Source organism: Chinchilla lanigera, unplaced genomic scaffold (genome assembly GCF_000276665.1).
Source record: "Chinchilla lanigera isolate Chin_1 unplaced genomic scaffold, ChiLan1.0 scaffold00013, whole genome shotgun sequence".
Lineage (NCBI taxonomy): Eukaryota > Metazoa > Chordata > Mammalia > Rodentia > Chinchillidae > Chinchilla > Chinchilla lanigera.
In genome coordinates this window covers 29,280,811-29,295,085 of record NW_004955414.1, presented here as the reverse complement: position 1 = coordinate 29,295,085, position 14,275 = coordinate 29,280,811, and the positions used below count along the sequence as shown (strand labels likewise).

Genomic DNA, 14,275 nt, shown 5'->3' with positions numbered 1-14,275 from the left:
CCACCTAAGGGGCGTGTACCTCTCACGTAATCTTTGCCCTTCTCTTCCACAGGCTCAGGATGTATACAAAGTAAGCACCCTGGCTTCCTGCTGAATCACTTAGCCAAACCTCTAGACTCCCCAAGTTGACACAATGTATCAACCATAACAACTATGTGCAGAATATGTATCACATGTCTCCTCCTGGCTTCTACTCACACTGACCAGGACCATCAGAAATGACCTGTTACTCTCCTGGAGTTCTCTGTTCATTTGGATGGAGGCACTGTGCATGCTTGATACTTGCTTCAACTTAATGACTTGCATTATCCTTTGACTTATTAAGTGCTTGCATTTTGTATTTCTGACTGAATTCTGAGCTTCCTGAGAATAGGACCTGATGTATCTTTATTTGTATCCTCAGCACACGGACCAGTGCCTTTCATACAGCAGACACTGATGGTATGGATCTCACATATTTTCAGTATACTGGCTTTTTCTATAATTCAACTCCTCTCTGTCCAGCACATAGCTCTGAGTATGTGCCATATGTCCTCAGTCTGACAAGGAGTATAAACTCCTCTGTGTTAGCAGTACCTCCCAGAGAGTCAGGCAATCAGCAAACAGGGACTGGTCTGAGTCATGAAACGTTTCCCACTGTATAAAGGCCACTTGTGTCTGCTTTGCTTTGTCTAAGCTCAGCAGTTTGGCTGATGGCAATCAGCATTCTCAAAAGGAACCTTTGGGGTTAAATTCCAAATCCCTGCACAATGTCGGGAGTCAGCGGGGTGGTGGTTTGTCCACCAGCAGGAGGCTAAGCCAAGGGCAGAGCTTCCTCTATGAAAAGACACTGGTTGAACCATGTACTTTGCTTTGCTCATCCCTCGAAGGGGCTTCATGTTCCTTCCTTTTAATTTCTGCACCCTTTTGGTAGCACCTGACCTCCTCTTTATGTTATGTGAGCTCGTCAGAGGTAAAACACTGTCATCTTGGACCCCTGCAGAGTTCTGGAGCAACATGAGACCATATGGAAGCTACGAAGTCTAGGCATGGTTTACCCTGCTTTTTAGCCTTTCTCACAGAAAGTACTTCCAGAAACAAGTTAAGAAAGAAAGGAAGAGAGAGAGGGAGGAAGGAAAAGAAAAATGAAGGGAAGGAAAAGTACCAGGAGTTATAGTTTTTTTTAGTGAAAAATGTGGAAGAAGTTAATGAGACCTCATTTTAATGCAAAGTAGGAGGCAAATGACCATTTTTAAAAAAATGCTAAATCGCTAATTCTTGCAATGTGGGGCTAGTAAATGATTCTGGGGCCTCTTATCCATGTTAAGCAGGGTACAGTACTGCAAATACATACATTTTCTCACGGTGGCAAGGAATAAATTAAAACAACAAGTTTTAAAAATATCTACCCTAAAGTTACAAGGTAACAACACATACATTTACATGTGGCATGTCTCGGAGGGTGAAGGAGCTGAACTTCAGAGCATGTGTCCCTCGGAAAGGCTCAAAGCTGTCACAGTGTGGAGATAAGAGATGTCATAGTGGAGACAGGGCGGGGGGACAACTCAGTTTCCGCATTTCTATAAGGAGATAAGAGGATGATGGTCACCACCTCCACGGGACAACACAATAGACCTCCCTGGAAGCTTGACCTTCACAATATGGTGAATCCAAAGATCAAAAATTTGCCAGGGTCTGTGCCTTGATTAGTACTTCATTCTGTGTTTTCAACTAGTTGATTTTGTTGTTGTTGTTGTTTTGCTTTGTTTTTGAGACAGGGTCTCACTATACAGTTCAGGCTGGCCTTGAACTCATCATGTAGCCCAGGCTGGCCTTGAACTCGTGGTGACCTTCCTTCTGCCTCCTGAGTGCTGGGATTATAGGCATCCCCACCACACCCAGTTCTGCAACTGGATGAATTTGTGCCATCAGATTGAGATACACGTTTCCCCAGTTTTCTGGATGCCTCCTATATAGGATGTTTCTGATACAAAGTATGGTGCCTTTCAAAAGAAAGTGAACTACCAGAATCCTTATTTTGGGCAGGCATTTTGTAATGATCTTAGTAATGAGTATTTGCATTACATTTAATGCACTTTTCTGTAGTATGCATAATGTTTGTTTGAGTGGACATGGCTTGTCTTTAAAAATCTATTAATTCTTGCTCAGATTATTCTCTGTTTAAGCTGCCCTAGAGATGCCCAGGAGTCCCTCAGAGCCAGAGGTCTGATGTCACCAACTGGCCTAGTTTGTGATATTATTGTAGTAGGTTGTTAGTAGAGGAATTTACTAAAGCCCGTTTTCATGTCTGGTACCCTCCCCTTAGGAAGTATAAACCAGGTTTTAATTCATAAATTGTGGTGCTTTGTGAAATAGATTTTTGGTGAATTAGCTGCAATGATTAAACAAGGAACCAATACACAAGTCAAAGACATCCATCGATGGGCTGCTTAGGAGGCATGCTGGCTACTTCTTTGTCCAGAGCACCATTCAATAGGACCCCATAGAATCTCTCACTGTGACCCGCTACAACCGTGACTGATGTGATGAAGCAGCCCGCTGTGCTATCCACAGCCCAGGGGCTTGTGCAATAAGCCCGCGGCACCGCAGGTCAGCTGTGCGTGAGATGTACCACGTGTCAGCCTGCGGTGAGCGGCATTTCCATGTGGATCCAGTTGGGCTCTCTGTTGTTGTAGTTAGGCCTCATCAGCATAAAAATAAAGTTGTTTTGATTTGCCACTGTCTGTCTGCTATCAGAAAACGGTTATTAGGAAAATCACATTAATTAGCAACAGCTGGGAGGAGGCTGGGCTATTTTGGAGCTGCAGCTGCAAGTGTCTTTGCAATCTGACTGTTGACTAAATTTTAACAATTGGCAAAATAAATAGTCTCAGAGTGTATTTAATCACATTAGTTTTGTTTTCCTCTATTTGTATTACTGCGCAGAACTGGTAGTTAATCTACATTAAGTAATCTGATACCACCAGCGCACTTAGTGTAAAGCATAACTTTAGCTATCTTTGTCCTCTCATTTATTGGGAGCAATATGCTATTTAGCTTAAAGCTCATTTTTTTAAAAACTTTATTCATGAAGATGGTGAAATATTTAAGCTGAAAACCTTGTCTTACAACCATGCAGGGCCACAGAACTGGGTGGATGGATAAATGGACAAAGTGACAGGTAGATGATAGATAAACATCTACATATGCTAGCATTTGAATCTTCTAAATTCTAACCCCAACTAGTTTGTTACTTGTCTGTATAAGGACCAGGAAGTGGGCATGGTAAAGAAATGGTATAATAGACATTTATAGTCATGTAGATTAAATTTGACCCTGACTTTACTCTTTCAAGCTGTAGTAGGTGAATTGCTTCTTTGAACCTCAGTTTTCTGCCCCAGAAATTGGAGTTTCTATCTACTCTATGAGGCTCTTAGGAACATTAATAAGCTAAACTGACATGGAAGTTTTCTACCAAATGTTCTCTTCTTTTACTTTTAAAACTTTGTGCTGCTATTTAATTTCTCATATGTTTATGTTTTTCTACCCAGCCCGAGTTAATGACACCCTGATGAGGGAGGGTCTCCCTCTTGCTCATCTCCATCCCTACCCACAATGCACTGCATGGTAGCTGTGGCTCACCTGGGAGTTTGTGCCAGTTCATCAGTGTCAGTTCACATGCTTGGCTTTCTCTTCTGCCAGTATGACAATAGCTATCAGCTACTGAGTACTTACTAGGTGCCAGGCACTGTGAAGCATGTATTTTATATAATCTAAAGATTCTAGTGACCAGGCTGGTGGTTAGTGTTATTTTAGTGAGCAATTACTGATCACCTGATTCCATCTCAGACCAACGAGCTTAGAATTTCCAGAGGCAGAGATCAGGGAAACGGTGGGTTAAAAGCTACTCCAGTGATTCTAATGTGTGACCAGGCCAAGAATGACTGATGCAGATTCGCTGCTTTAATTCTCTTACCTAGGAGGTAGGTACAGTACTATTATTATCATCTTTGGCTGATGAAAAAAGTCAAGGCAGAGTGGGATCTAAAACCTTGCTCAAGGTTACCCAGGGTTGAAGGGGTGCAGCCAGGATTAGGAACCTGCAGGGTTTGACTCCACAGTCCAAGCCCTTCTCCACTGGGCTGTCCTACCCCCTGTGGGACAAGGAAGCCCAAGCTAAAGTTACTGGGCAAAGGCAGTAGCGGGTATCTCCAGTAGATGTGGGCCCTCAGAAAGGAAATTGTGCAAAAGTGTAACATCCCTTCTATTTTAAATGTGGAGACCAGGTTTCTATTTTGACTCTGACACTCTGGGTCTCTTCAATCCAGTTCAAATCCCGTTGCCTCTCTGAGCTTTAATTTCCCACAACGATTATGATATCAGCCTTGAGGGAATGCTTGAGAGGCAGAGTGGAAAGCTGTCAACCCCACACTACTTAAATAATGGAAAGGGCCCTTCCAGGCTCGGACTGGGATGAGCCACGATGCCAACCTTGACTTCTCTGCCCCTGAGCCCAGCTGCAAGGTACAAACTTGGTACAATGGACCATTTCCGGGAACTGTCTGGGAAACGTGATTAGCAGAATCTGTAGTGACAGCCACAGAGGTGTGGAAAGGGACAGGCTTCGGGGCTGTGGAGGAATAATGGAATAATTACGCTCTTCTATAAAGAGCTCTTTTGGAGATGACTGTGACAGTGAATGCGAGGGGAGTTTGCTGCCCCTCCCTGCCCCACTGTCCCTTAGCCAGCAACTCCATCATTTGCTGGCTTTGTTCCAGGGGCTAAAGAGAAAATGGAATTGCAACCTGGTTCCAAAGACAGCCTGGCATGGGAGGGTTACAGATGAATGTTCATGTGCCAGTCCCTCTGCCTCATTCCTTTCCCTTCCCCATATGTAGCACAAGCCTGGCACACAGTAGGTGATCACTAAATGTCTATCAAATGACTGAGGCCTGAAGCATAGTGAGGGTAGAGGGTGGTGAACACTTTTCTGTTGTTCTTTCCCGACTGAAGTCAAATGCCTCCTATGGGGGTGTTAATGGCTTGTGTCTAGATGTCCCCTCAAAGCCTCATTCAGTCATAGATGGGATTTTTTTCAAAGGTGATTGAATCTACAGTGTGTGACTGATTCATGGTTAATGCTAGGATTAAGGGTGCTAGGACTAAGGGTGGGTGATTACTAAATCAGTCCACTGATTGGTTTGGCACTGCCCTAGTTCCAGTAGAGGTAGCCTGGATACAATATAAGGTACAGAAAGAGGCTTGTCTTCCTCTTGTGCTGTTTATTACATTCTGAACTGTTCTCTGCCATGCCACCTGGCCTTGGAGCCAGGTGATTATGGACTGAAACCTCTACAAACTGTGAGCTGAAATAAACCTTTCCTCCTTTAACTTTGGATGTTGGGTATTTTGTCTCAGCAATGAGAAAAGTAGCTAAGATGCATGCAACACATACATAAGAGGCTTTTAAAACTTTTTTTTTTTTTGGTGTAATACTGGGAATTTAACTCAGGGCCTTCACACTGAGCTACATATCCAAAATTTATTGTTTTGTTGTGTTTTGTTTGGTTTTTGAGAGAGAGCTTCACTGAATTGCTAAACTGTCTAGATTGACTGGGCTTCAATTTGTGATCCTCCTGCCTCAACCTTCCAGAGTGCTAGGATTACAGGTGTATACCACTATGTCTGGCCTAGCTTTGCTTTGATCTTGCCTTTTGATTTGCACCCTGAATTGCTCACTGTGACCCAACCTGGTGTCTAGGTTCTCACCTTGTGGCTGCCTTTGTTTTGAAGGGCTTTAATATGTGATTTGACCCTATGATGTCCTCTTTTCCTCCATTATGAGCTGCTCAAGCCCTGTGGCCACTCTGGATAAAACCCTTATCTGGTCCAGCTCAGCTTCCCCAGACCCATGGCAGATCTCAAACTGATGACAGAATGGGTACGGAGAGGGAGCAAGTGACTGTTATGGTTTGAATCTGAAGTGTCCCCTAAAAACTCATGTGTTGAAGACTTGGTCACTACCCGGTGGCTTTATCAGGAGATGGTGGGAAATCATGAGCTAAGACCTAGAAGGAGGAGTTAAGGCAGTGAGAACATGCCCTAGAGGGGGCACTGGGACCTCAGCCCTTTCCTGCCTCTCTTTCTGCTTAGCCAGCCAACAGGATGGTAAGCTCTACTACGCCCTTCTGCCGGATGTTCGACCTCACACAGACCCAGAAACAATAGAACCAAGTGACCATGGACTGCACCCTCTGAAACTGTGAGCCAAAGGAACTCTTTCTTTCTCGAAGTGTATTTCTCCAGTATTGTGGCCCAGCAAGGGAAAGCTAACAAACACGGTGGGATGGTAGGGGAGGTGACTTGAGTGTAAGATGTACAAATAGACTGAAGATTATAAGTATCTCCTCTAATTAAAGAACTACTGAGGCTCTTCTACAAAGACAATCCTCCCAGGGAGTTGGCCTCATTAAAACTCTCCTTGGGCCTTGTGGCAGGTCAAATGCTTGGTCTGTGGCATTAGGCTGCCAGAATTCACATCCTAGCTCTACCATGTAGGTGCTACATGATGTTGGGCAAGTTGTGCCCCTGTTTTTTCCCCTGTACAATAGAGGAAATAATGTTATCATTGGCACATATTTTTGCCATTATTATTACTGTTATTTTACAAATGAGGTCAACATGCAGGTGACTTCTCAGAGAAGGGGTATCTTGGTAAAGGAATGAATAAAAGAAGGAAAGTAAAAGGAAAAATCAAGTCATTGAGTATCAGCTCTTTTGCCTCTGCATAGCTCCACTCTCAGCCCAACCACACCCTGTTCTGCTTCTCCCACATCTCTCCCATGCAGGTCCAAAAGTGTTCCTTGCTTTCTCTGGCCTAGGGACAATCCCAAAGTCTGTTTCCCCTGTCCTACTGTTTTTCGCTGGTACACTATGCCTCTCAGAGGTTGTGCACCCTCGACCTTCTTCATTACCCCCCACTAGGTTGGGATCCCTGGATCTGTGCTGCTCCCAGGACAGCCCTTTCCCACCATGTGGCTGCTGCCCACTGACTTGTCTGTTTTCTGCAAGCTCCTGGAAGCAGAGCCTACATCGTCATCACCTCTGCATCCTCAGTGTCTGGCTTGGGGCTTGGTATGGAATGGTGGTACTTAGTGCCTGCACTATGCGAAGTAAGGAGGGAAGGGAGGGAAGGAGGAAGGGAAGATGAAAGGAAGGAGGGAAGGAAGGAGAGAAAGGAGAGAGGGAGGGAGGGAGGAACTCAGTCCCTTGTCTGTATTCTCTCTTGAACACAATGTCTTCTCATCCAGATCTGAGCCCAGCTTTCTGGGAGGAAGAAAACAGAAAAAGGAGAAAGAAGGAAAGATGCAAATACAGCTCTTCTCTTTTTCCTTCTACTCTACCACCCCTAGACTCTCAGGTAGGTCTCCAGTTTGAATCCATTTTGTCTTAGTCAGCTTCTCATTGTTGGGACCAAATACCTGACATACGCAATTTAAAAGAGAAGTTTCATTGGGCTTATGGTTTCCGAGGTTTCAGTCCATAGTCAGCTAGTTCCCAGGAAGAAACATCACCGCAGATGGATATGGTGGAGCAAAGCTGCTCATTTCAAGGCAGTGGAGAAGCAGAGCACAGGGGAGGGGTGCCAAAAAGAGATATGCACACGCTCCAAAGATGCCCCCAGTGACCACCTTCTCCAATTGGGCCCTACCTCCTAACAGCACATTCAACTATGAGCTTTAGTGAATTAATGCACTAGTAAGTGTGATCCAATGACCTCCCTAAGAATCTCTTAACCCAGTCAAGTTGACGATTAGTATTAAGCGGCACACAGTCCAACCTTACAGAAAGCTTGCAAGAGCTGTACAAAGAAATGCACTCCACTCCTGGAACAATTGGAACTAAGTGGTTGATATGATACCCAACTGCTTCAAGTATAGTACTTTCTTAGTATTTCTCCCACACAAGGAAAATCTCCTACAAAACCACAATACAACTATCAGAGTTAGAAGTTAACATTGACGTATTGAATCCTTGTTAAACCCTACTCAAATTTCAACAATTGTTCCTTCACAGTCAAAAGATCTAGTTTAGGATCACACTGTTACACTGAGAGTTCATGTTAGTCTAGTTCCTTCAATTTATAATAGCATTTCACTTTTGTCTTCTATGACCCTGAAACTTTCAAAGATTACATGTTGTTTATTTTGTGAAATGACTATGTTTGTCTGATGTTTCCTCATAATTCAATTCAGCTAATGCATCTTTAGCAGGAACATCATAGCTGGGGTGCTGTGCTTTTCTCATTGCATCTTATCAAGTGGCACACGATTGAAGTCTAGATTTATTTCTCTATAGGTTTCTGCCACATTTCTCCACTCAAAAATTTCTGTTTTTCTCTTTGCAGTTACCAAATATTATCAAGGCAGGTACTTTGAGATGATATAAACTTTTCATTCTACATCAAACTTTCCAAGTACATATTTATTCATTTTAAAAATTAACTGGCATATATATTTTTATATCAAATGATCTATGGTTATCTATTTTATTTAATAGGTTGTAATCTATTATTCCTACAACTTACAACTGCATGAGAACTTACAGCCTATATATATTTTGCTTACTCTTTTTCCTGTCTTGATGTAATATTTTAGTGTTTGTCTTCCCTGGTCTTTATTTTTTTAAATTTAGTGTAACTATTTTGTTTTATATATTTTTCTAATGCCACATCATTTTTGATGGGAATTGGCAAGGAGAAAGCAAGCAAGCAGAGTAAGGACCCAGTAGACCTAAAACTCAATAGATTTCAAAGCTCCAAAATCATCTTTAGATTACAGATTTGGAGAGACAGATCATTACAAATGGGAAAAGAACCAAGAGGATGAACTGGGGGGGAGGTTTAAAAAGAATTACGATGTGTTATATACATGTATCCATGCTCCATGATGAATATAATCATTGTGCACTGCAAACATGCGCTAATAAACATTTAAAAAAAATAAAAGGTACAGAAGTTGTCCTAAGTGCCAGAACTTAAAATTCACTTCTGGTGATGCTGCTTTTTTGTTTTAGTAAACATCTGTGTGATGATCTTTATTTTATAGCAATTGTAAAACAATCACAATAACAGCAACAATCATAACACCACCTCGCACAGGCCTTCCTCTGTGCCAGACTTTGCATACACTAACTCATTTGACCTTCACAGCAGCTCTATGGGGCAGATATATTATTACCCCAGTCGGACAGGGGAGACATCTGAGCCACTGGGAATTTAAAACAACCCATCCTGACATCCAAGAGGGCTGTGTAGAGGTATTCAGCACTCACCTTCTCCTCCACAGAGAGGAACTGACATACCGTGCATAGCCCCATTCTGACATGAGGGAACGCAAGAGAATGCTGGATGTCAGCAAGAGACTGGGACCTTGTGGGAGTCAGAGACCTGGAACATCAGTATAATAAAAGAAACTAGAAATATTCACAACCCTCGCTGGCTTGAAGCCCACTTAGGTAAGTAACGTGGAATCTGCCTAGTAGCCTGGCTTTGGAAAACAACCTAGTCATTTCCGGTGAATACCCAGGAGCCATCTTGAGAAAGGAGGTGTGGCCTCAATTTAGACTGTTCGAGGGGTCAGAGATGCCTCCATATCTCTATCTCCACAGAACATCCCACTGCACTGGCTTGAGGGGTAGCTCCCTGGTGAACCCAACTTGGCCCTGCAGAGTGACTGTGAGCTAAGCCCACTGGCTGCCTTGCACTCTAGCGGATAGGTGTTGCAACAAGGAGGGGAATAGAGGGTGTTGCTTTCATGAGCCAGAGCTCAGGCACTTGGCCTCTGAGATCAAGGGTGTGGGCAGCTGGCTGTGGACTTGCCCCAGAGCCAGGGCAGAAGACAGGTGCAAATGTGATTCTCCCCACCGCTCCACCCTGCACTGCAGTCAGGGGTCAGGAAGGAGCACCATGGTTCTGCTGGTATCCTGCTCACAGAGCAACAACTTGCCTTGCCCAGCTGAAAGAGTTGAGGGCAGAAAAGACCCAGCTCCAGTTGTTGCCTAGGTATGCACAGCCAAGAGAACCCAATGGCTCTTGCCTGACACTAGCTACAGCCCTGCACTTAACTGTGCACTGCCACCAGCAGAGAGGAGCACCTCAGTTCCTCCCATACTACTCACCTACACAGATTCTGCCCTTGCTGTGTGACTACCCACTGCTGTCAGGATGGGCATGAGCATCATAGAGAGGATGCAGGATTTCCCTACTCCTGCCTCTCTCATGTAGCATCTGGACTCATGCCACTGACTGGTCAGAGAGCAAGTGCTTCAGGCCCCACACCACTGCTGAGGCTGTAAGTACCAGAGCCCCTTGTAGGTAGGTGACCTAGAATCAACAGTGCTGAAAACCTTTTTGCTTGACAGGGTCTACCATGGCCGCTGTAGGAGCAGCACAGAGTGAACACCGCTATATCCATTGCTTTCTGCCCCATTTTTGTTTGAACCACTGAAGTGTGACCTGGGACTCTTGCATGAGCTGCAAAGAAAATGGTTCTGACTTCACTATGGCAAGCATTGTGCCCAAAGCCATTAATCACAGCCAAAGGGGCGGTAGGGACAATATGCTGTGATGCCCAGGTGGAAATAAAGCCTACATTGCATAGTAAACTGATACCCCAAGGTACATATTCAGGAGAAAGCCACTGCTAAGATCACCCCATAAAAATGTTAGCACTACCGGATGTGGTAGTTATGATCCACCAGATATGTAAATCTCAGATATAGGAGGCCAAGAAATATGAAAAAAGAAAGTAACATGGTACACCCACAAGAACATAATAAGTCTCTAGTGATATACTCAAAAGATACTGATATCGATAAAATGTTTGATAAAGAATTTAAAAGAGTAAAATAACTCAATGATTCAGGTAAGGTGGTGCATGCCTGTAATCTCAGAACTTCGGGAGTCTGAGGCATGAGGATCATAAATTGATGCCCAGCCTGGGCAATTTAGCATCTCAATAAAGGGAAGAGTTAGGGTGAGGGATGTAGCTTAATGTAAACATCCTGAATTCAATCCCTAATACAGAAAACAAATAAAATTTTAAAAAATGCACTGAGATCCAAGATAATCAAATAAATAGTTAAATGAAATTAGAAAGACAATGCAGGATATGAATGAGAAATTCAGCAAAGAGAGAGTTTGACAAGAGCCAAGTTGTCAAATAAAAAATACAAGTGAGAGACTCAACAATAGACTACATCCAGTGCAAGAAAGACTATCAGAATTTGAAGTAAATCATCTGAAGTATCTGTCAGGCAAAAAGAAAAAAAAGAAAGGGAGGAAAGAAGAAAGAAAGAAAATGAAGACAGTATTCAAGATCTTGGAGACACCATTACTTGAACAAATACATTTTTTAGAATATCTTGAGGGGGAGAAATTAATAGCATAAAACCTATTTTTAAAAATTATAGCAGAAAGCTTTTCAGATCTTAGGAAACAGAAATCTTCATACAGTAGGCTTCTTAGGGCCCAAATAAACATGACCAGGGAAGATTTTCATCTCAGTGTATTATAATCAAACTGTCAAAATTATAAAACAAGGAAATAGTCTAGAATCTTTAAGAGAAAAGCACCAAATCACATTTGATGGTATCTCTAGTAGACAAACAGCAGATTTCTCAGCAGAAATAATATAGGCAAGGAGAGAGTGAAATGATATAACTCAAATCCTGAAATAATTGTCAACCAAGAATATCACACCCAGCTAGGCTATCCTTCATGAATGAAGGAGAAACTATCCTTCCAAAGCAAACAAAAACCAGACCAGCCTTACAAAAGGTGCTTACAGAACTCCTACACCCGGAAGTGAAAGAAAAGTAACTACATCATGAAAGCAGGTGAAATATATCTCAGTAGACCAATATATATACAAAAGGATAATCAAGAATCAAATATTAGAAATAAAAGAATCAAATACTATCAATACTATTATATCATCCAGCCACAAAAATGAACAGAGAAGAACAGAACAAAGTACATTCAAAACAAGTAAAAGATCAACAAAGTGATAAGAGTAAGTCCTTATCTATCAATGACCTTGAATATAAACGGACTAATTTCTCCAATTAAAAGATACAGACTGAAGGAATAAAAACCAAAACAAAACAGGGTGAAATTGGCCAGGCAGAGAAGATGCTGCTGGACTTGTCCAAGGAGCATAAGAAGCACCTGGCTGTCCTGCTGCAAGTGGATAGTACAGTGGTCACTGAGTTTGGGCAGATTGCAATGGAGTTCCTGAGGTGAGAATGGAACCCTAAAATCTAGGAAGGTGACTCCAGAAAACTCAATGTAAGTAATGACATATTCAGCACGGTGTGGAAGGATTAACATATCTCCTTGCTGAGAGCTCAAAGCTTATGATATCTGAACTGCATTTCCAAAACTCTGTTTTTGTTTTGGGATTCTCTGAAGAATTCAACAGATTATTGCTTCAGCTTTAGCTGGACAACAGAAAGCAGATCAGAACTATTCTGAATGAATTGGCACCCGACCTTCCAAATTACCATCGCTCTGAATGGCAACTAGATGTACAGCTTGCAAGCAGAAGTCTCTGGCAACAGATTAAACCAGCAGTGACTTTCAAGCTGCACCTTAATTACAGCGGAGATCACAGCACCGAAGTTCTCCAGACAGACCCAGCCACCCTGCTTCATTTAGTTCAGCAACTGGAGCAAGCATTAGAGGAGATGAAAACAAACCAATGTAGGAGTCATCCACACCATCAAGCAGTACCTGTTTTAAGATTTCAATCCCTGAAATCATCTGTGAATTGGTGATAGATAGGAATTACTTCTCAAAATTAATTTTTTGTTAATTGATGATGATAAGTATCCAGAGTCCATGAAATTTCTTTGCCTATTCCAGGATATTGAGGTCATGATCAGAAGCTAAAGTACAGTTTCTTTCCTGGTGCTAAATGTGGTCAGCTTCTTGAGAGACTGAAATGTACTTTGTATTTTAAATGTGTGAATAGGACTGAATTCGCTAGAAAAATATCTATACAGCTTATATCTTGTAGGTATATGAATGAATATCCTGTTTTTATATTTCTTTGTTTTATTATTTTCTTTGTTATTGATCAAAATTTGAAAATAAAATTTACAATATAACACTAAAAAAAAACCCCAAAAAACAAAAAAGACAAGCCCCAACAATATAATGCCTATGAGAAACTTAGCTCAACAGAAAACACACACATTGAAAGTGAAAGAACAGAAAAATTATACTCCAGGCAAACAGAAAGCAAAAGTGAGCAGGAATAGCTATACTTGTATTTGACAAAACAGGCATGAAGACAAAAACTGTAAGAAGAGACAGAGAGAAAGGTCATTACACAATGATCAAGGGATCACAGGAAATAGGGAGAAGTTCACGCATTTTCTTTTTAAAAAATTTCAATATACATTGGTACCTTGGTTCGTGAACGCTTTTGTTTGCAAATAATTTGCTTTGCAAACAGAAGTACTTGGCAAAATTTTGATTTTGTTTGCAAACTCTACTGGGTGATAAACACGATTCGGGCATCTTTCCCACACAAACACAAATGTGGCCATCTTTTCCAAAATGATAAAACAAATTAAGGTTGTTAACTAAGGTACCACTGCACATCCTAATTGGTTTCATTTATACCACTAGTTTATCGTAGTTCATTGAAAAGAAAAATTTGTGTTATTCTGTTTCTTGTGTTTTTTTATTTTAAAAATTAAAAAACTGACAAAACAACAATGAAGACAAAATCAAAACAACACAGAAACAACAAAAATGATGAATGACCTCAGACAAAATGATAGAAATTTACAGTGGTTGCTATATTACATTCTGTTATCTTCAACGAAGTTGCTCAGTCTATTAGACATAAGAATGTAAGATTGATCAAACAATCAAAGACAGTAACAAGTAAAAAAATAATAATTAAAAAACATTGGAAATGATGCAGAGATTCACCATACAAAATGGTAGGGTTCAACAATGATTCTTATACTGCATATTGTTTTCAGATCAGTCATTCTGATTACCAAATTCAAGCATGTGAAATTGGTCAAGAAAAAAGAAAATTTTAAGCATTGACTGTTCCTCTCAATAAACTACAGACATCAGCAATACACCTATTCCAACTATCCTTGTATATACACATAAATTTTGTTTTTCATTTTTTAAAAAAACCAACATAACAAAAACAAATACACAAACAAACTGGGATGGAGGGGAAAGGAAAAAGAAAGAAGGAAGAGGGAA

At 41.6% G+C, this 14,275-nt stretch overlaps 1 protein-coding gene and 1 pseudogene across 1 annotated transcript in view; one reads left to right on the top strand and one right to left on the bottom strand.

Annotated features, from left to right (window-relative positions):
- The window catches only part of Spon1 (spondin 1, extracellular matrix protein), a 295,302-nt gene that overhangs the window by 180,462 nt on the left and 100,565 nt on the right, over positions 1–14,275 (bottom strand). The gene's annotated exons all lie outside the window — the stretch shown is intronic.
- On the top strand, positions 12,173–12,816 carry LOC102005033 (annotated as a pseudogene).